Raw genomic sequence first — 21829 nt, 5'->3', positions numbered from 1 at the left:
GTAGACTTAACACAGAGGAAAGCTTTTTATTTTTACTTTTTTGATCGTTCCTCGTTAATCAAACTACATTATAAGAGCACGCTGATCTGCAATATATCAGTGCGGCAGTTTCGACATTCAGTCTGTGTAAAGGATTTAGAAGTGAAGGTCTGTTTGACATATTAGGCTGGTCATGCGAAGATACTTCAAAGTAAAAATGTCACCGACGACGAAGATGATGATGATGATCATAAATTATTATTATTGGTGAAGCGTATACCTTCCTCTGACCTGTAATTCCATTTCATTTATATGTAAAGCTTAACATAAGCACACGCACGCACGCACACATACAGACATAACAGTGAACCACTGCTGTCTCGAATGTTTCTATTGTGTGCAGTCAAAATGCACAACTAGTGTTTTTTCTTTTAAAAGGTAACAAAAATAGGATCTTAAACCTCTTTTCTCCCTCCGGAGGTGGTCATGACTCAGTTGCCGATGGGACGACACTTTTTCCTTGGTGGAGTTCACAATGAATTCAGCATCTACGATGAGATTACAGGCCTTGCTAGGTGGAGGTGACATCTGTCTGACTTCTTATACAGCTGTGTTACTTCAATAAAACACCGATATTTTATCTGGGTCCCGTCAGATCTTGCCAACGGTTTTGAGGGGAAAAAAAGGAACAAAAGCATTCATCAGCAGGTGCAATATCTTTCATGTACAAAATCCTCACCACCCACTTGTGTCCACACAGGCCTTAAAACAGGTGAGTGGGTCTTCAAATCGGAACAGGTGCAACTACGGGTGCAACTACGCGGGTGCGTGCAGCGGTGAACAACTCTTTAGGTGAACGACAGGACGAGTACCGGCCCTTGCCCCTGTCAGAGAAGAATTTCAAGTAGGCTGGCAGGTTCGCACAGGGGTTGTTACTGTTTAATGCCTTCATGCTAAAGCATTGAGAGTTAACCCTTGAGTTATCGACAACACTCTTCAGAACAACAACTTCCTATTGCCTCGACCAACTATCACCAGAAAAAAAAATTACAGCAAAGCCTCTACCCCACGACCCCTATAAAAAAAAGGGGGACCTTGCTCTTACTGTTACAAGCATAAAAGGACGATTACTGGAGAACTTGCCGAGAATTTTCTTGTAGGGGCCGGGTGCACAATATGGACAGCAATTACCTAAAATGCTTCCAGAATATTAGCAGCTTCGCTGACTACAAGGCGTTAGTCCTCCTTAACACGTGATGTGCACCCGGCCCCTGGCTTTCTGAAGTTTGTTGAGCTGGTTTATTCACGAGATACCCATGTGCTGGAGTTTAACAATCAGATGTTTACTTATTTTTGCACCGCTGTCTGTTAAAATTAGTCGTTTCGTTCATATGTCGTCGATTCGTGGCTTCATCCAGTAAATCAAGTTCTTCTAGTGACACAATCACCAGCAAAAGGAAATGAAAAGGCCGTATTCTGAGAGAAGAAATGCACAGAGAGAATAGTTTGCAGCGAGACACGGACGAAAAGGGTCGTTTTGTACGAGGTCTGAAAAGAAATATTTTGGACTAATCTCCAACAACATAGAAGGGATTGACTTGTAGCTGGCTTCAAAGGATTGCTATTGAAACACCTTTCTTCGTGCCTTCTCTTTGAACTTCGGCTGTCTGTTCTAAGAGTCCATGGTACTTTCATGTTACCTGAGTGCAATGAAACGTCCGTCCGTGTGCAGCATTGTGCTTACAGACTGGTCGCTCATTTGGCACATGCTTATATTACAATTACAGACCTCGTCTTAGGTGGGTCCGTTTACACGCCCTTTGTCAAAACAAAATTCGACTGCCACGGGCGAATGACTCCACCCAGAAGGCTAAAGATCTACCAGTATATGTGGTGAACAACTACAGATATGAATTGTAAGCTGCTAACTTCCTGTGTTATGTGTAAACTACAACTACGTGGTATATAACAGTCGGGAGACACGTTTGATGAAGCGGATGTTAGCAACAAGGCACCGAGCAAGATGACTGTGTTTCTAAGACCGCACAAAACAACAACAACAACAACCAATAAACAAGCACTGCGTGGTCGCAACAGATTTCCTACGAGAGTTTTAAAAAAATTAAAGACTAACCCGAAAGCAGAATTATTTTCAAATGTGTTCACCTCATTACGAAATGGTAATCAGTTTCCTAAATCTTGCCGAGCAACTCATTTCCGTTTGTAAGAGACAACCCTTTGAAACATTGTAATTCACACCTGGGGTTTGGAAAGAGGTTAGATCGCACTTCCAGCGACATCTTGATTGGGCAGCGCCTCATTAACATATGTTCGTAGCTGTCTCTTTGGCCTTCTGGGACGCCCAAGTAGAATTCAGTTCAATCTGTATGCATTTCTAAGGAAAAAAAATCAAAGTTTTTGTAACAAAGTCACGACAGTTTTATGGTCTGCTACGTTACCAGCTCACGTTCGTCTCTAGTCAGCCTTTAAGCTCGTGGCCAGGTCTTGATTTCCGAACACACTTCCGTCGGACGTTCTTTATGTCTTTCATGTGGGGCCGACACATTGACCATCCTGAAATTCGAGGGCGTTAAAATATTCTAGCCTTATACACCAAGCCTGTGTTTGGTCGGAGCTAAGAATGGTTTTCCAATAAACAGGTTTCCCCGCTCGGAGATCTACAATGCCCTGCCCCGCTTCCGGTGGCATTGCTTCTTGTTCTCTTGTAGGTTCGTTTCCTCATTCCAGCCTGGATCGTTACCGGCGTCGTCATGCGACCTTGTCGTTAGTGACTTGATTGCCCAGTATCCAGGTGACGGATGGAGCTGTTTACCTGATTTGCATCACATTCCTCCAAGTAGTACCAAACCTTTCTACTCACCTCGACGTCGAGGGTAGCAAGGTGGGTGTAAAATAAATGATTTCCGCGACATTCTTGTAATTTGAAAGTAACCGAGGAACGTTGGATGCGTGGCAGAGATTCTGACAGTTTTCAATGCAAAGACCAATGAGGATGAAAATGACCATGACAAAACTTTCACCAAAGGAAACTGTTGGATGTGTGTTACTTTTCATCCAGGTGCAGGGATCTTGGATTTGATTTTTGTGCCAAGTATTTGAATAGCGCAACAGGTAGATATTGTCTTTTTCGATGAAAGATGTAATTTGCAATTGCAAGGCATCAATTATGTTGTGAGGTTAAAATCAGGAAGATATTTATTGTTCGGAAATGCTTTCAGTTGTTCTTGATATTACATGTGGAAACGGTGAAAACAAGCCAAAATGTGTGTGAAAAAGTAAACTCGTAAAATACTGCAGATAGTTTTATTTGGCCACTAATTCTGGAGATAATCCAGAGTCTCTGTAACACAGACGGAAACACTTACACACTTTAGCCTTAACATAAATGTAAAATGACATGCAGCTGTTTTACGAGAAAAATGAAGTTATGTGCATCAGAGTGGTTCATCGTGATAATTTTATGATGTTCATTTGGTAGTGATGATTTGTGAGTGAACATAGTGTCATGTTTCAGGCAGACTGACCGCTGGATGAATGGAGCTGAGGACGTGAATGGCGGCCAGTCGTTGAGAAGGTTGACGAGCGGCGCGATGTCAGGGGGAGTCAAGATCAAGGAAATGGTGGACGAGGAAGAGGTGGAGAAGCTGTCGGCGCAGAAGAAATCGCAAGTGATCCATGGTGAGTGTGCCGTGAGGGTAATTGTGATGTATGAAGTGAGGGACAGCAGTCAGGTATGCAGTGAGAATAAATCGCAGTCCTCACTACCGTTTACATCTATGCTACTCTAAGTATACATATAAGTATAAATACATACGCAGCTCTGATAAAACGAAAAAAAAAAAGAAAAAAAAAGAAACTGATCATGTTGAAGAGGAATCTTGTCGTAATCTGAAATAGTTTCTTCTTAATGGCATTGCGCATGGAAGTTTTTCTTTTTTTTCGCTCTCGGTGGCAGACAGGATCGGGATTCATTGTTTTCTGGATGTGTAACGCTGTGGTAGTCGAGACAGCGTTACGCCCAGGGTTACAGTCCGTTTCACAAGCGTTGTGGTGCGTGTCACCGCGGTCCCCACTGTGCATTGTGGTCGTCCGTGTTAATCGGTTGGCAGCGGACGTTTTGTCGGGTGTGTTGTTGCTGTGTACCCTTTGGTTATACGGGTGGCTCGGAGCGGTTTATCATGCGGGTATTCAGTTGCCATGTCATTGCCATGCCCACGATCCTGGTCGCTGGAAACGCCGCTTGTGGTTGGGTGGTATTAACGTGAGTCCAATGGTCTCCTTCACTTCTTTTTGTTTCTTTGTCTTTCAATTTCTTGTTAACTCCAATGTACTTCTGATACTATTTTCGTATATTGTGTGTGTGTGTGTGCCTGTGAGCGTTTGGTGTATTGGCGCCTGCTCGCACTTACACAATGTTTATTTGCACGCTCGCTTGTGGTCATTACCCTCATGTTCAGTTCATGTGAACATCCCATGTTGTATTTCCCCTCCAAGCAATAATCTCCATAACTCCTCCCTCCTTCGCACCTTTAACGCGAATAAATTATTGTCTACGGTGAGTAAGAAACCAACATAAAAAAAAAATAATAAACTGTATTCTTGATAGGATACGTGTTACTGCATTGAACAACTGCTCGGTGGGTGATAACAGATGACAGCTCCACTGCCATAAATTTCTTCTCATTCAATTTTTTCCCACTTCTAAAAACATAAACTTATCGCTAACATAGGCTTACGAGTTAGCTTGGTTTTTAGAGGCGATTACACAAGACTTGCCTATCATGGTGGCGAAGGGTCAAACAAAAGATGGCTATGCTCAGGAAGTCGACTGGGTTTAGTCACGCCGATTACCTGTAATCCTTTCATGTGTGGCAGGGTTAGGACTTCTGTCAACATATCGGCAACTTGGTAATTCGTCAGTCAGAGTCTTCCTGGATATTTACGCGACTTACCGTTAAAGCGGTCACATTGACCTCATTTGTTTCACTTATCATCTGTAGTTTCGAGATCTCCAAGGAGGTTATTGTCAAACTTCTTTTGACGAGCCATTGAATGCCGGTCTGTTAAAGGTTAGGGCAAATGGAAATGTGTTTTGAAAATAGTTATCTGACAACAGCACCTGTAGGTGACAGATTTTAGTTCAGTCTGTGAGTGGGCTCGTCTACTCCCTCCCCGATCTTAGTCTTACTCACCGGGGGAAAGAAGGGTGGGCGCGGACGGAATTCTATACAAATAAGCAGTTGGGGCAGTGCACTAGCAGTTCTCGACACAGAAAACATGTTTTATGTTTTGGAAAAAAATTGAAGAACCATTCAGGAATTAAACTGCGTATTTACTTTAACAGCGACGTCGTCCTCCTCCCCGAGGAGATTTTATGTCTATTCATCCGACCTAAAGATAGGTCCGCCTTTTGCACGTACATTGCACATTGTCAAGATATGTTTTTAATTCTTTTTTTTCCCTATTTTATAAGTCCAGTTTGTGTTGTCTCCCCCTATTTAAGGACCAAGATTTTCAGTTTGTTTAAAATATAAAACTAAACGAACGGCTGCGAGAAATGAGAGTTTAATGTCTTTCTCTAACAACAGAACAAGTTGAACAACTTTTCAAAAGGTGTGCTTAAACTGAGATTTTACAAAAACATAATTGTTATTGTCTTGTGCGTCACATTCTGATTTGTATATGTTAAGTGTTACCCAAGATTGCTGTAAGCCTTTTGTAACAATGTTCCCTAAAGACATTTAATGACAGATCACATAAGGGGATGATGCTGGCTACGTCATCCTCGTAAGGTAAATCGACAGAAAACGTTGATCAACCGAAATTTCTTTGAAGAGAGAGCTCGAACTCGAACATTTTATTAACTTAAGGCAATTTTTGCCATTGCCACTTTCACAGGGTGAGATGAAAATAGCCATCCTCTCAGTCATCACTCATCCAATCATCTATCCCAGGGGTGGGCAATTCATTTTCCCAAGGGGCCGCATGAGAAATTGGGATGGTTTTAGAGGGCTGGACTAATATAGTTAACTCAGTTTTACCCAACACTGTTTATATAGTATATATATATTGGCGGGCGGGCCAACGGGCGGGCCGGTCAGAGACAGGAGGCGGGCCGGATCCGGCCCGCGGGCCGGCCTTTGCCCAGGTCTGATCTATCCATTCATACTTCTCATCCCTATCCTACAAGATATATAAATAAACGACAAATCTTTATTTACGAGGGTAACAAATTAAGAAAAGTCACGCTTTTTTTTTACATCTAGAGCTCGATCTAAGGAAAGGAAACTGAAACACAATGTTAATATAAAACAAATGCATTAAAGAGAAAATAAGAATGTCGGTTCCTCGCTCCAATAGCTAAGATTCACGGTCCTCTGTAGGACTGACCTGTTCATTCTAGGTTACACTACCTTCAGTCATGATCACCTCGATCTGTGGCGGCCACAACCTCTGAGCACAATGCTGGGCTTAATTTACTGGTTATTATTTTTTTATCTGCACTACAAAGACCTCTAATCTTCTTGTCCGCCAGGACACAACAGCAGAAAGGTCAGGGTGTTATCATTCTCTCTAATCACAATCCATGAAAACAGTCTTTGATGAACTTCGCGAATACAGCCTGGCGATTATTATTTCACACCAAAGGCCAATTGTGTTGGTAACCAGGGCGTTGTGTTCGATGAAATGGCAAGATCGTGTTCGACCGAACGAGTTTCATGTTTGACTGAACGAGTTCCACTGAACTGACAATACCCACAACAGCTCCAATCCGACAGCACAAACATGTCAGCTGGATGAAAATCCGCTTTTCATCGTGAGAATATTTACTGGAGTAATGAAATTACCGGCAGGTGATATCTGTCAACTAACGCACAGACAAATTTGACAGCAGGAATTGTTCATCCCCATGCTGTGTCCAGAGCCACAACCAACCAAATTTTAGTCTAATCATCATCAGGAAAAATAGACGATTTCATTATGATAATCTTGGTGTCGCTGGCAGCAACAGAAAACGACTCGTTGCCCCAACCCCCAAGATAAACTAGCTGCCGCCAAAGAACATTGTTCGTGGGTTCAGATCCCGTCTTAGTACACGTGCTTACTTTCTGAATGGGGGATTGGTTTACAAGGACTGACTGTTTCGCCATAAATGCTGAAAAATCAGTGCAACTTTTACACAGGTGTCCAGACAGGTCTTACAAAGGCTTGCTTCTTTAACTTGTCATCAACCACACAAGCAGAGAAATCGTTATAGACACATTTTATGTAACAGAAAAATTCAAGAAAACCGACATATACAGTAAGAGCTTTATTTTAAAAGAAGTACAAAAATGCGTTGATGGTTAGAGAGGGAGATTTGTAAATGAAACTGAAATATACGTTTTTACTGTAGCACTGAAATCTAGTTTCCATTCCAGATGCTGACGAACCAAGATGGCGACAGAGCATCAGGGACCAGATGGAAACGGAGTTGGAGAGGCGAGTGAGGGAGGCGCTGTCCACTCCGCCACAAGAGAGACTGGAGCGACAACGACAGCAGGCTGCTCGACAACGCCTCCGTCAGCCGGTACGTGCACCAGTAGAGACCCGACCCCCGTTTCTCTTTTCTTTCGAGGCCGCCCCGCTAGCGGACTGGTAAAATGCTAGTTGTCATTGTCGCCGTCAGAACCTAAGGTCCTGGGTTCACCTTTCTTCACAGGGCGCATCGTTATTTGTTCAGGAATCATCCAGATTCTGGATGCTACAATTGTTCACAGTTGGTGGTGGTGGTGGTGTGTGTGTGGCAGGTGTGGGATGCTGGGGATGTTTTCCAGGTAGTCGCATTTGCTTACTCGCCATCATCCTTTCCTGTCTGGTGAAAAATTGTTCTCTTGTGGAAGCACTTTCTTATCTCAACCAGCAGACAAGGATGTCCTCTCTTCTTTTGTCCCTGTTCGTCATCGTGGGTTCCTGATTTATTATCTCGAGCGCGAGATTGTGAGAAAGTTCGACAAGGAATTTAAAGATAATATTGTTGATGATGATGACAACGGTAATCATTACGTGTAACGTTTGTTTGAAATAGTGCATTGTACTATACTTTTGAGTGTTTTCATTGTATTCACTTGAACTCCTTTAACGTCTCCTAAATATGGAAGTCAGCATATGTACTATGTTAACATCGAGTAAATATAAAATGTCAAATTACGAAAGCATGTCCTAGAAAATTGAAGCACTGGAGTTTATAACAGAAAATTATTAATGAACAAAGTTGTTAGTTGTACCTTCAAAGTGCGATTGCTGTTTCCACTCGGCAGATTGACGAGATGAATGCTCACTTCTACCTGGACCTGGCGTACAGAGACCAGAACAGCACCAGAGCTCAGCGCTGGAAGGCCCTGCAAGCACAGAAAGACATCATGAGCTACTTCCCTTCTCAGGGGGGACCGGTGGAGTTCATCTTCGCGACGAGCTGTGCAAGTCCAACCAGGACGAGTTTCCTGGCGTCTTCGGGCTGGACAGCTTTTCCGAGGGCATCAAGAACATTCGCGAAGACTACACCAACGTGATAGACCGCTATGCGGGAAACAAGCCCAAGGCGAGACACTTCTACACTAAGGAAGGCTTCTTGAAGGCCATAAAAACGGGAAGTCTGCCGGCCGGGGTGCAAGTGCTAGGTGAGACTGGACGATACGTGGACAAGTACGGGGTGATGCGTAACTCGGACGGACCTTTCTGGCCACTAGAGTGCGTGCCCTTGTTCCCTACACCGAAGTTCAAGTGGTGGGGTGACACATCATCAGAATTGCTTTACTTCCATTTACCAGGTAAGTTCTGCGGTCTCCTAATCGGCTCCTAACTCCTGTGTGCGTGCGCCTGTGTGTTTAAACCCCTATTTTGGGCCTACACCACGTCCAGCATTTGCTCTGATCGACTACATCGACGTTTAGCAACATTTGTGGTCTTGGTCACTATTAGCAATCAAGTATAGCGTTTGCGTTTTAATTACATGTATAAGTAAATGTGTTGCTTTGATGTCTGATGTAATCGTTTGTCTTCGTTGTTGTCATCATCAGTATTATTGTTATCATCATCATTATGAGCATCATCCAGCTACGCAATAGCACCCGCACTCGATAGCCACAGAGCTTCAGCAGCTGTCTGGCTGTTTGCTTGCTTCGGTGGGAAAGTGCTTCCACGTAGGCAGGATTTCATGCTATGAGGGGAGAGGGAGGGGTAGGAAACCGGAGTACCTGGAGAAAATCTCCTACAGCCAGTCCTGCAGACAGGTGTTACATGTACCTAGTCCCCTAACATTGGAACGGCCAAAGGTAGGGCACTCAGTTCTCCTTTGAGATAATTCTCTCCTTACCACACGAGTACTGGCCCTTGTTCCTTGTCAGCACGGCGACGTGTCCCGTCCGGCAGAACATAGTGTTTGCACTTCAGATTAAATTTTGCTCTTTGAAGTAAGAAAAACCAATATCTGTTGCTGAGCAGTTTCGATACTCCCAGTTAAGACAGTCTGTTAGTTAAAATTGCTCGTTCTGTTTTAGCCAAAAACTGAAAAAGCCACCTGAAAGATGCTGAACCTGCGCCCTCGACATGTTCGCTACGTGCAGACCATGCAGCCATAACACATTAACACTAGCAGACCAGTTTAAGAATTGCAGGAAGCACGGATATGGCCAAAACATTTTGTTTGATCTGTGACTGTTTAAACACATTAAATAAGGACAACAGGTTCTTTCGCCTTAGATTACATATAATTCTTCTCTTCTTCTTGCTGTTGTTGAAGTATTAAGACTGGTCATTCTAAGGGTAAAGAGGTTTGCGCTAGAGTTCATGAATATTCCGTCGGAAAAGGTACGTCTTGTCTCTGCTGGCAAATGACGAGGTATATCCGTCAGCAGATTGATTAACCTGGCATTCGGAACATGTGACCAAGATGCTCCGAATACAGCGGCAGGTCAAGTAGAGAAGCTCGCCAAGCAGGTTAACAGAGCGAGGTCGCATACATGAGCGCGTGTGTCTCTCTGTGTAACATGCATAATCAACATCGTAGGCGTTGTTTTCGCACCCGCTATAGCAACCTCACCCTGGCGCGAAAACTGATTTGATAGTTCCTCTGATTTGTCTCTTTAAAAAAAAAACTCTTTCCACGATAGCCCACCATGAAAAGAGATTTAGTGTTGAAACCATAGCTTCGCGTGTTAGTTAACAATTAATATTGTCTGCGATAACAGACGATTGAGCTCAGGTGAAAGCGACACCATGATGTTTGTTGACCGTAGATTTATGTTCCTACGTCCCAGTTCAGTCCATGAAAGCAGTTTACTCACCCAGGTAGTGTAAAACCATGTATACCAACCCCCTAGTCTTCCGTTGTCATGGCTGCAAACGATAAGAGGAGAAAACGCTTGTGAGAATCTGAGATTACAAATTATGAAGAAAAGGACAGCTTCGCCGTTGTGTCAATACTGCTGTGTGAAGAGCAAACTGTAGAAGTAAGGACCTACGACTTATTCTAACTCGATACTTTCTAGTACCTGGAGTGGAAACACTTGGGATAGTAGAAATTTTGGATTTTGAGCACTCGTTCTCTTCTTTTTTTCCACCCAACTGGTTGCTTCTCTCTCTGAACCTATGCTGACTAATTAAGGAGAGAAGTGTTCACCAGTCTACTATCAGAGTTTTCACCTTGTCACCCTTGTCTTTTTTTTTCTCTCTTCTACCTTACTACCTTACTACACAACTTTGAAAATGTTTATTAACGATTCATGTGTGTGGTGTGCGCGCGCGATATCACACACTATCCTTTCATCTCAATTTACCGGCTGTAGCTTCATGCATGTATTCATTTCTTTCTATCTTTCCTATTCTTGCTTTGCATTAGAATTAAAGCTTTCTTTGTCGTGGTCCAACCATCAGCAGTATTCTTTCTTTTTTCTGCTCTCACTTAATTTTTATTTTAGGTTGTTGACTCCCTCCCCTAGGTTGCCTCGTGCACTGAAGCAGGTTTACACTTGGCACTAACCTCAAAGAGCTGAGGTAGGTAGCGGTAGCATGGGTCACGCCTGATAGGAACAGCGCAGGTACAATCGTATCACCACGACTCTCACCTTTGCCTCCAGTCATTAGTCTGCGGTGATTCAAGACCCCACCCACAGCAGTCGTGTGTCGACTTCAAAACGTGAGAGCAACGGTCCAAGATGTGGAGACAGCTTGGGATTATGCACGTGTGTCTGTCCTGAGTAGAAAGTATACTTCTGGGAAGAAAAGAAAGGATACTGAAAAATAATTTCAACGGGTGCTGGTGTGGAGTACTATGTGAACAATATCTCGTTGTCATGTGAACGGCTACTCGTCAGGTAATCGATGCCATCACAGATTGCTACTGTGTGATCTATGATTGCATCAAACGTCTGTTGGTTGTATGATAGATAAACTGCTTTTGGTTGTCAAGCTGTAACTATGCAGCTATTTGTCGGATAAACTTTAGCGGTTTTCTGGTGGACGGTAATATACATTGCGACTTATTTTGAGATATATACTAGTAACTGTTACTAATTGTCAAGTGAGGGGATACTTGTTGTTAATAAGCTCAAACTACTATTTCTACCACTACCAGGTGAGTTGGTACTGATTTCACTGTCGTCTTCCTAGTTTTAATTACAGAAAAAGCATGAAATAGTTTTCTGAACTATAGTAACATAGTTCAGCTGCCCAATTAATGGGATAGAAAAGATGTCAAAGGGCCGGATTGAAAAGTTTGCCATCTGAAGGTTTGTTTTATCCAACCATTTTGCAAGCACTGTTGTTCGACAATCGTGTTTCCAGGGATGTAAATACAACAGACGTCTGTAGTGTTTTCATGCGGTACACAGCCCTCCCCTACCGCTTCCCTTCCGAGCTTTATTCCACGAGTTAATGTCTTGTCACGTGTTTCTGACGCCCTTCATTGTCGCCAGGCTCTGGGAGGTTGGCCCCGAGGACCTCAGTGTTGCTGGGGGACACAAAACTAAAAATGGTCCTGAGCCTCGACTCAAGGCTATCGATCACTGTCCAACTCATACCCGTGGATCGTTTTGCTAGAAAAGGGACTTTAATCTGACCGCCATTTCCTGTATGGCAGGAATTTTCTTGGAGGTACAATGTGGTTGCCAATACTCAAGACAGAGAGAAAGAAGGGAACACTTGGTTGAAATCAGCAGGGGTTAGGTGCGCACTCACGAATATTAAATTTTAATCCCGGTAAAACATTCTCGTTCTGCTTTCCTCCCACCTAGTGTTTGTCTGGTTGTTGTTCTGCCGATCCCAAATAAATCAAAAGCTTTTCTAATACATGGTTTATACTTTTTTTATCCGCTGATGAATTGTTTCCAAATCAGAAACACACCCTTGTATTTTGTAAGGACTTTCCTTGCACATGAAGCACGAACACCCATTATTTCGTTACGTGGGAAGCATTGCAAATTGCAGTTCACACCAGCATAGTCCAATCAAAATGAGAATTTATTTTCCTTGCGAAGGAAAACACAATGTGTGGTGTGACCAGGGGCAACAAGAAGAGAATGCCGACACTGTGGAACAGAAAGGTATAAGCTAGCTGGACAATCGCTTGTTGCCCAGACACTGATGTTGCTCAGTCCTCGGGAAGACGACTCAGTGTTAGGATAAGGGGAGTAAACTCTAGTGACACTCGAAATGCGTTTTTCATCGACATAAGCGGCTTTGAAGAAAGGTAAACAACTGTCTCAAACTTTAGGTTAGCTTTTCTCCTTTTCTATCGATACGGAACTTTAATTACAGATTTAACTTAATAGCCTTTATAAAATTATTAGCCAGAAGTGAGTGGTAGCTCAGTCAGAAATCGTGCCATGTGAGACAAGGGAGACAAGCGATATTAGGTATTGCGATTCATGCTACAGAAGTAGTCTGTTATAGTCTGTGTGCAATTTTACTATTACATGATAATAACTTCATCGCACGGCGATTTGTCGGTATCCAAAATATGGAGAATTTCGATTCTCAAGATTTTGATCGGTACTAGTGAAAAATCGAAGAAAAGTCGGGCCCCCCTCTAACAAAATAAACCTCACCAGCCATAAATGCAACTTGAAGTCCGGAAAGAAGATTCAGTGCCAGGTTTATGCAGTGCTGCGTCTTGTTACCACTGGTCAGAGGCAGGGCCGGCGTTAGGGGGTGGCAAATGGGGCGGCCGCCCCAGGCCCCGCTCTCGAAGGGGCCCCGCGCTTCAGCCCCGAGCTATGGTGACCAGAAGCTTTTGACCTCGTGTCCCGCCTGCTCATAAAATGTCCGGGCGGGATGCCCAATGTCTCGCTTTCTGGCAAGTCCACTATGTCCCGCTTGTCTTTAAAAATACCGTACACTGATTCAGATCCGCGCCTTTGGTTTTGGCGGTGTTTTCTTGATCCCGCTTTATTTTTCGTCGCTGTGCGGGCTCCGGTGTTTGACCCGTGACGACGATGACCTGCCGGCCGATATCTTATTGCACGCGTCGCTGGTACATCGCCGGTGGTCGTTTGGTCGTCCCTCGTAGGTGTCAGCTTCTTTGGTTACGGTTGTCCGAGTTCCCCCACTTCCCAGTGGCAACCCATGCCAACAGCTGACTACACCCCAAACCTAGTGATATATGGAATAGACAACCAATGAGTACACAATGGCTTTTACCTGCCGACTTTATTGTGTAAAGTGAAGCTGTTTGTAGTCGCTCGCTTTCCTTTGAAGGCATCCTCTAACGAGTCATGTCAGCCTGTTATTATTTTTTATCTTTTAACTTTGTGTTGGAATGCTACAGAATGCCGATTTCTAACTCTGTTATACTTGATACAATAAATTTTTAGAAAAGTAAGCTAGGCTAAATTAAAAAAAAAAATGAAAACAAGTGCATTTTAGATTTTGGCAGACGATGCCGATCCAAAGGCATCCACAGGCCACCCCGGGTATAGAGTTGTAGACTAATGTAGTTTGCTTGGTGATGGAGAGACGGGAAGAGAAAGTTTCATTGTGTCCTGAAGTAACTACAGGAAACAAGTTCCTTTGACAACTCTCACTTCGGGCTTAGAGGTTGTAGTGCCAGCGGCGGGCCCCATCCTTTCCATTCACAGAGTGGCCATACATCAGTAACATATCCACCTCTTTACTGTCCATTCCAACTTGCTTGCAGGTCCTCCAAGTGGCACATTAATCCATCGACCTCAATGCACGAACGTTCTTCTAACGGTTCATGCGCGATAAATCATTGTGTCCAGCGGCCCTCTGACACCTGGCCCTTACCCCGACTACCCCGCCTACCTTAGGTCTGGAAATTGTATACTGCCGTCTGCTTGGGTGTTCCTTCTTTAGATCTTCTTTAAGAGAAAAGAAAAAGACGGAAAACAATCCACTGACCAAGGCCGGGCCCCTTCACAACCGCGGGCCCGGGTACATCAGATACCCTGCCATCTCATCAAGTCTACGTCAGCACGTTTCCCCTCACCTCTCGGCATTTTGTCCTCCCGCGTATTTTCCGCTGTCCGGCATTTTATTCACTTCCAGTAATCCTTTGTGTGAGTACGGATCAGTGACTAATGTCGGGAGGATAAGAACATCGCCAGACGCCAGTGAAAGACAGTTAAAGGTGGAAACACTGAAAAGACTTTTAATTGTGAGGTGCAACTTTGACAGGGAAAATTCACGAAATCCTTGTGAAAAAATTTATGACACAATCTTGCAATGACCGAAACTTTACAAGGAGATTCACGGTCTATGAAGTACGGTTTCGGAGTAACAGCCTCGCAAGATGGCGAAGCACCATAATTTGTTACAGCGCCTCAGCTGCACGTCCGCAAAGTTGGCTGAGCGGGAGATAAGGTAGGAATATTTTAATTTAAATGTTAAATTCCGGTTTTCTATTTGAAATGGAATACTGTAGTGGCGTGGACAGACCTTCCGTTGAAAGCATCACTACTCGGTAAAGTCAAAGGAAAGTCCCCCCAGCCCCTATTTATCGGCGTTCTTTGTCGGTGACGACACACTCATCGGCACGCGTCCCGCTTTCGCCCCCGAAACGTCTGGTCACCTTACCCGAGGTCATCTTTATGACTTATTGCTACATGTAGCTGTGGTAAACAAGTTGTGACAAAAAATGATGTTCAGAAAACACTTCTAAGTTCTAATTAAGCAAATTATTGAACCAATGTCTTCACGTTAAACCCGACAATAATAACAAGCAGTTTATTAAGTTATCGTCACCATATTATTTAGCTTCAAGAAAAAACCGCTACTGGCACAAACGGTTACGAACAATTAAAACACTAAATTCGTGCGTTATTTCGCGAAATACATGCAGCCTATCTAACTGTGTATAAATCAGTGCTTCCGGCATCATATCAATTGGAATATTGATACACGTACTCTATTACCCGGCCCCGCGCGGATGGTCGGCCCCAGGCCCCGCGTATTCCTAACGCCGCCTCTGGTCAGAGGTCTATTTCCATCATATCATTATACTTTTTAAACAAAATATTTCAAACAAAGTAAAACCAATGAAAATAAATAAGAGTAGGTATCCGTATCCTGTGTGTGTGCGCGCGCATGTACGTACATGCATACATGTGTGCTCGCTAGTTTACTCAGCGCACTCTTGTGTATCCGTCCTTGATACCACAATTCTCTTTGAAGTAGCTTGATCCGTTACAATATAGGAATATGAAACCGTTGTTAACACCTTCAGTGTTAGTAGCATGAAAATATTGACGGAACGGAGTCATTAGTTGTCAGTCTTGTGTTTGGCTTCGTGACTCACTGCCAAAATCTTGTTAAACTGGGTTCTCCTTGTCTCTGGCAACATAAATCTTTTTCATTTCGAAAAGCGATTTGCCCTTGCTGTTCCTTTCCATAAATTGATGTGGGAGAATAGTTCAACTCTTTAAAGCTAAAAGCTTCTTTGACAGCTTAAAGTTTTCTCTGACTTGAATAAACACGACAAAAATCAGGGGCCACTTGACCATGGCCACGATACCAGACCACTCGTCCCCCTACAGCCTCTTGAAGTCGCATGGGAAATAGAAGGTTCTCGAACTATGTCGTTCCCTGAAGGTCCTGCTCTAGAAACTCCTAATGACCCTTGAAACGGGATCCAGGCATCAAAAAAGTGGCAATGTCAATCAGCAGAAAGATTTTGTGTGGGTATACACATAAAAGAAACTTTTGTTGGCTGTACCCAGTCCCAGCATGGGGGAAAAAAAATCCACGATAATACGGATTTGTGTATTGGAATGGAGGGGGTTATCGTGAACTGCAGTGATTTTTGCCCAAAACGAGGGAAAGGCGTTTGATTAACTATTTTTGTGACATTCTCGGGGATGGGGCCGTGAGCTGTTTGTGTGGTTTATCCTTCTTGGAGAGTCGGGACAAAAAGACATGTTGAAGGAGACGATAGCCTTCCCTCCCAAAGAAAATGGAAAAGTTTACAAGTTAAACCGCACAGTAACACCGGGCCATAGAAAGTCCATCTGTGTGTTAGGGGCGGTATCAGAAAAGAAATTCGCGGTTCTTGATATTTAATGTTCTGTTGTTTGCGGTACCTTGCAGAGGGCAGCACTGCTGACCTCATAATACCACAGCCAGACCTCAGACATGATAGAAGTACCTGTGTAGAATCGACGTACCTGTAGAAATAGTACACACAGCTGTTAGATGTTAGAAGTACCTGTACAGAATATAAAAACAACCGTAAAGCATAAGGAACTTTTGTAGCCCCAACATTCATAACTGTGGACTTGTTCTGAAGCAGACAAAGCTGTGGCAGTAAAAGGGCCGGGAATGAAATTCTCCGCGTCTGCTTGCAGGATAGAGTTAATGCGGAGGACAGGCGAGAGGTATATCCGGCTTTTACAGTCTTTCTTTCTGCAGGTCGTTTGTCGGGTTTTCCTTGACTAATTCCTCAAACGCCTTCGAGAGCTGTTAATAGTGAGGTGGCCTCGAAAGGCTCGAATCATTTGCATATATTCATCGATTTTCTTAGTTTCTTCACATTTCCAACAAGTTATATTTTGTGGGGGTCGAGGGAGGCGGGGGTTACCAAGTGCATCGCTCTTACTATGCACATGAGAGAAACGTTGTGCTGTAATCAAAGCCTGAAACACATACACATGCATTTTTTATCATAAGGCAAAATTTTCTGAACTAAAGACCAGGATCCTCGCCTTCAAGGTGAGATTATTCGGTTATATGCAAAAAGTGCGAGCTAAGGTGGTGCACCGAGGTGTAAACGGAACATCACTCGCTACACAGAACAGTGACACTACTTTTTCCGCCGTAAAGAGCCGTTACAAGGGGCACCACAATGCTGCCGCGTGGTATCGTGTCACACTCAACACTCAATTCACTCTCGCTGCCACCTTGGCCACCCCCACGCGAGAATTCAATAAAGCATTCAGGTCTCGGGCCTCGTCCTGAAAGCACCGGGGCAAGTTCCTAACCGTGTTTTACAGTCCATTAATCTTCCGAGAAGTAGGCACCTCCACGGGGGCACGTGCGTGCTTGGGCTGAACACGATGAGACCACGAACATGTGTTAGATCTGTGATGAGACGTGGGGAGCAGTCAGTTCCTGTCCTGACACTCCGGCGCGAGATGAGCTACAGATCAGAATAGCACCCAGTGACCAAGTTGTCTGTCAAACTATTTGCCTGTCTGCCTATCGAGCTGCCACGGACTGCGGTTCTCAGCTACGCGGGGCTCGAGCGGAAGGGTCGCACGAACAACAGACCTTGCGTGATATCAGCGTGAAATGGCGTCTGCACCAGGAAGTCGATAATACGCTCACTGCGCATGTTGATGTCAGACTTCGGAGGCATCGGATAGATCGGGACACACGATTGGCTAATTTCTTTCTAGACTCAACAGAATGAAGAAGGAGAGAGAGCGGGGAGATTGCATACCGAACCAAGAACTACGATTGTACTCACTCTCCAAGCGAAATCTTCGCATTGCCGTCCTTCGTATTTTATTTTCGAGCAAAAAGGAACGGACATTTTCATCTGACAATAAAAGCAGTGCCTTGAGGTTGTGATGGCATCTGGGACTATCTCCCCTTGCACGGAAGTTTCGCTTTCGACGATGGTTTGATGGGCAGCACGGTAATGATCACCAGATGACATTGCGTTTGTTCCTCTGTACCGCATATCTAATATTTTTCTTATCTGCGTTGTCAGTCCTCGGGGTGAGAATCAAAGCAACCTTATCACGAATGTGCACGTTGTTTTGTTTTTTGGACCGAGCCTAATATCGACCATAGCCTATCCTCCGTCATGGACAAGAAATTACTTTCGTGCCTCGGGATTAATTTGACTTGAAAGGAAATGCTTTGAATCCGTTGATCCATGTGGATTCCTATGTTTCGACGTCTGTCAGGATATGAACCAGAAGCATTGTGGGATCTCGCGTCAACTGTTGTTCTGTGCGTAAGGCAGTTTAGTCATGCTTCTTGACGATGGAGCACATGAAAGAAATCCAGAGGCACCGCAACAAATGTCCGGTGAGTCATATGAAAGACACTCAAAGCCGGGCCATGTGAAAGAAACCTGTTTTCGATAAACCATAGGAAATTGCTTGTTTATATTTTTAGTTCCTTTGGAAGACACTTTTGTTGTCATAAGCACATATAACTGGTGCAAATAAACAAGAGGAATCTTTGCAGACAGTAAATTGGTGCAGCTGTGAGATCATTATTTTGAGAGAAAATGAAATGTTCAGGGCAGAAGCCAATTGTTCTGATTTCTTCGCAGAGCAGATGATGTTTATTCATCACGTTCTTCTATTGATAGAATAACATGACATAGTACCTGAAAGGGGAGAGGTAGTGGTGCTCATTAGTAGGAAGTCGCGAAAAAGTTATGGATGAAGCAGGGGAGAAGAAGACCGTCCAGAAGCAGAGCATCATCTTGCGCTACGTGCACGACACAGATGGAGCTCCCAGGTTCTTCCGCCGGAGGTCCCTCGCGACTGCCCACCTCTACCTCGCGAGCGCCTCTTTCTCAAGACAGAGCTCTAACACTCCTCCCATCCCTCCCTCGACACCCCACACACTGGCCCCACTATCGAAACCCCAGTCGCAGACCCCACCATCCAGACCCCCATCTAGGTGTGAAACGAAGAATGCGCCAGGTGCTGGTGATGGTAAAGTCGGGGCTGTGTGGACCGAGTCTGGCAAAAAATAATGAAAGAAAGACTTTGTCACATTGTCAGAAACACTGTCCACTTGCGATGCGTCAACAGCCCTGGGACTGCTGGGAATTGGATGTTGCTCGCTTATCCACTGAAACCGAAATGTGTAGTTGTAAGGTCGTTTCACTTGCTGGGCAGGATTCAAGAACTTAACTTTTGAAAAAAATCCTCTAACGTCTTTAGCTTCGATTCATAATCAAAGGATATGAATGAAATAACACCACAGTAACGTCAACTATGTTGTTGCTGCCTATTCTGTATTTTCTTCATGAGCGAAACATTCGGAGGGAAAGACTTGACCACAGTCTGCAGGATTCTCACGTTTGTGTGAAGCACGTTTGTCAGTTTTCACAAAGCCGGTAGGGGACCACTCATTACTTATCATTTGATGATTTCCAAGGAGCCTACCGGGATCAATGAACGCAGTCATTTGATGATTTTCATAGAGCCTACCGAGAGTACTGAAAACATTCATTTAGTGATTTCGAGGTTGCTGAGAACGAGTGAGAAACACGAGCATCACGAACAGCTTACTGCTGACACCGCGATGTGTGTGGGTTGTGTCCACCATAGTGCACCAGGTATGTATATCTCACATTCTCTACCTACCCCTTTCTCTCTCTCACACACACATGTCATTCAAAAACACACTTACATACACACGCGCTCGCGCGTGCACAGCACTAACGCACAAACACACATAGACACAAGCAAGCACAGGCATGCAGGAACGTACACACGGATACACAGAAAAGAAACCACAGAGAAGACAACAAGTATAATATTTCACCCAAACTAAGCGAAATAGTGCGCTTCTCTATTACAGGTGATCCATTTAAACATTGACATCGAAAAAAAGTTCACCCCACCTAAACCGAACATTATGAATAAAAATTATTCATTCCACCAGCACTTCAATAGATCACCATTGTACCACACAACTATAGAATGTCAACAGGTGTTTAGGATCAGCGCTGTGCCAGAATGGGAAAGTATGTTAGCAAGTCACGTTTATGAACTACATAATTCGTCGCCAAGCGAATTAGGGGCCCGGCCCCGACCTTCGTATCTCAAAAGGCCACCACGGTGCTGTTTGTGCTAGCAGTAAGGTTGACAGGGCTGGCCATTGTTTCCTTCGGCCAAAGGTGTGGTAGACAGCAGTAAACAACACCACCAGTATATCAAACACGCACACACATACAGAGAGAGTGGCACTAGTATATTTGCCAGGAACAAATATTTGTTTTCTTTGACGGGGTGTTGCGTTATTCAACTCCCTATCTATGACCGATAGGTTGAGAAAGATCTTTCTTGACCCACCCCTCTTACCTTATTATATATCTTTAAGAATAGGTCATGCTTAGGATTCTTCAAGTTTTGAAAGTCGCTCATTTATTTACCATCGATCAGATTTTCGTTTGTTCTACCAAACAGCGGCAGCCAACACCGAACACAGTTTTAAAGGCTAATCCTAGTCCATGACAAAATTACTGGAATTTACAGAACATAAAGCTGTCGTTTGTTTGTTAGAAAAAAAAAAGTTAATTTTGATAGGTTTTTAAAATAAAAAGCATACGCAGGGGATTGGTCTGAGTTCTAACTTCTGATGTCTTTAACAACTGTAACTAATGTAAGAACTTAAAGCATCTGCTGTGGAGCCATTGCCTAATCAGTGAAGGTATTTCTATGAAGTTGTGGGAAGTAAAACAGACCACAGATTATTGTTAAAAACAACCATTGTCTCCTTATTGCACGCTGGAAAGACAACAATCGTCTCCTTGTTGGAAGATACTGGGACACACAAAAAAGGCAATCATGCTGATGTCTTGTTTACGGTTTACACCTTCTTGAGAGTGTGTACCAGTAAAGACGATTAGTTTTGGCTCATTAAAGTCAATTCTTCTGTTGATCTTTATACCTTTACGCACCCGTGTTGCTCTGCCATTGTCTCCCAGTTTTATATCCTGTTTCATTCGATTGGGTAGCTCTCTCCCACGGAACCACCCGGGGATCGTTGAAACACAGTGCCTGTGTGTTTTGTGGAGCTTATTGATATCTAAGGACAAAAGGACCGAGTTCACTTTGGTGCATTTAGGTTTTTCCAGTTATCGAAGAAGGCTTTCGGATAGTTCGGTACTTTTACACATTTGTGAGTTTGTAGTAATGTTGCGCGGATTGTAAAGAACACACACTCACACGCACGTGGAGCAGTCGTATCGCCTTGATGGTAGCGATAAAAACGATTGAATAATTATTGCTATTATTATTATTAACTCGAAGCAAGATTGAAAAAGGGAAACATTTTTCAACGCGTTGTAAATTCATGTCCGCATCCATCCCATAGTTAAAAGAAATCTTATTGCAAGAAAATGCACAGAGGTACCCCCTTCAAGCTTTTCACCCACGCGCGTTCCCTCCCCACATAACCCCTTCCCCTTTTAGAATCATTTGAAGCCCCCGACCCTCCCCAACCCAACCATTCTACTGCAAACCCTGTTGCTACCACAGTTGTGTGGAACCAATAGAGGTCGTGACCAATCACTTTCTTTCTTATCTACACTGAACTTGAGATTGAGGAAACTTCAGTACAAGCACCCGGCGCCCCGGTGCTC

At 43.9% G+C, this 21829-nt stretch overlaps 1 protein-coding gene across 1 annotated transcript in view; it reads left to right on the top strand.

Moving 5' to 3' along the window:
* LOC112561275 (cytosolic carboxypeptidase 2-like) overlaps positions 1-21829 on the top strand; it is a 41103-nt gene that overhangs the window by 7532 nt on the left and 11742 nt on the right. Inside the window, 3 exon segments of the mRNA XM_025233653.1 lie at positions 3519-3678; positions 7422-7570; positions 8301-8810. The gene's annotated coding sequence lies outside the window, so the exon portion shown is untranslated.

The sequence above is a fragment of the Pomacea canaliculata genome, linkage group LG4, assembly GCF_003073045.1.
Source record: "Pomacea canaliculata isolate SZHN2017 linkage group LG4, ASM307304v1, whole genome shotgun sequence".
Lineage (NCBI taxonomy): Eukaryota > Metazoa > Mollusca > Gastropoda > Architaenioglossa > Ampullariidae > Pomacea > Pomacea canaliculata.
The sequence above is the reverse complement of the archived record's forward strand: the minus strand, read 5'-3'. Positions and strand labels throughout refer to the sequence as shown.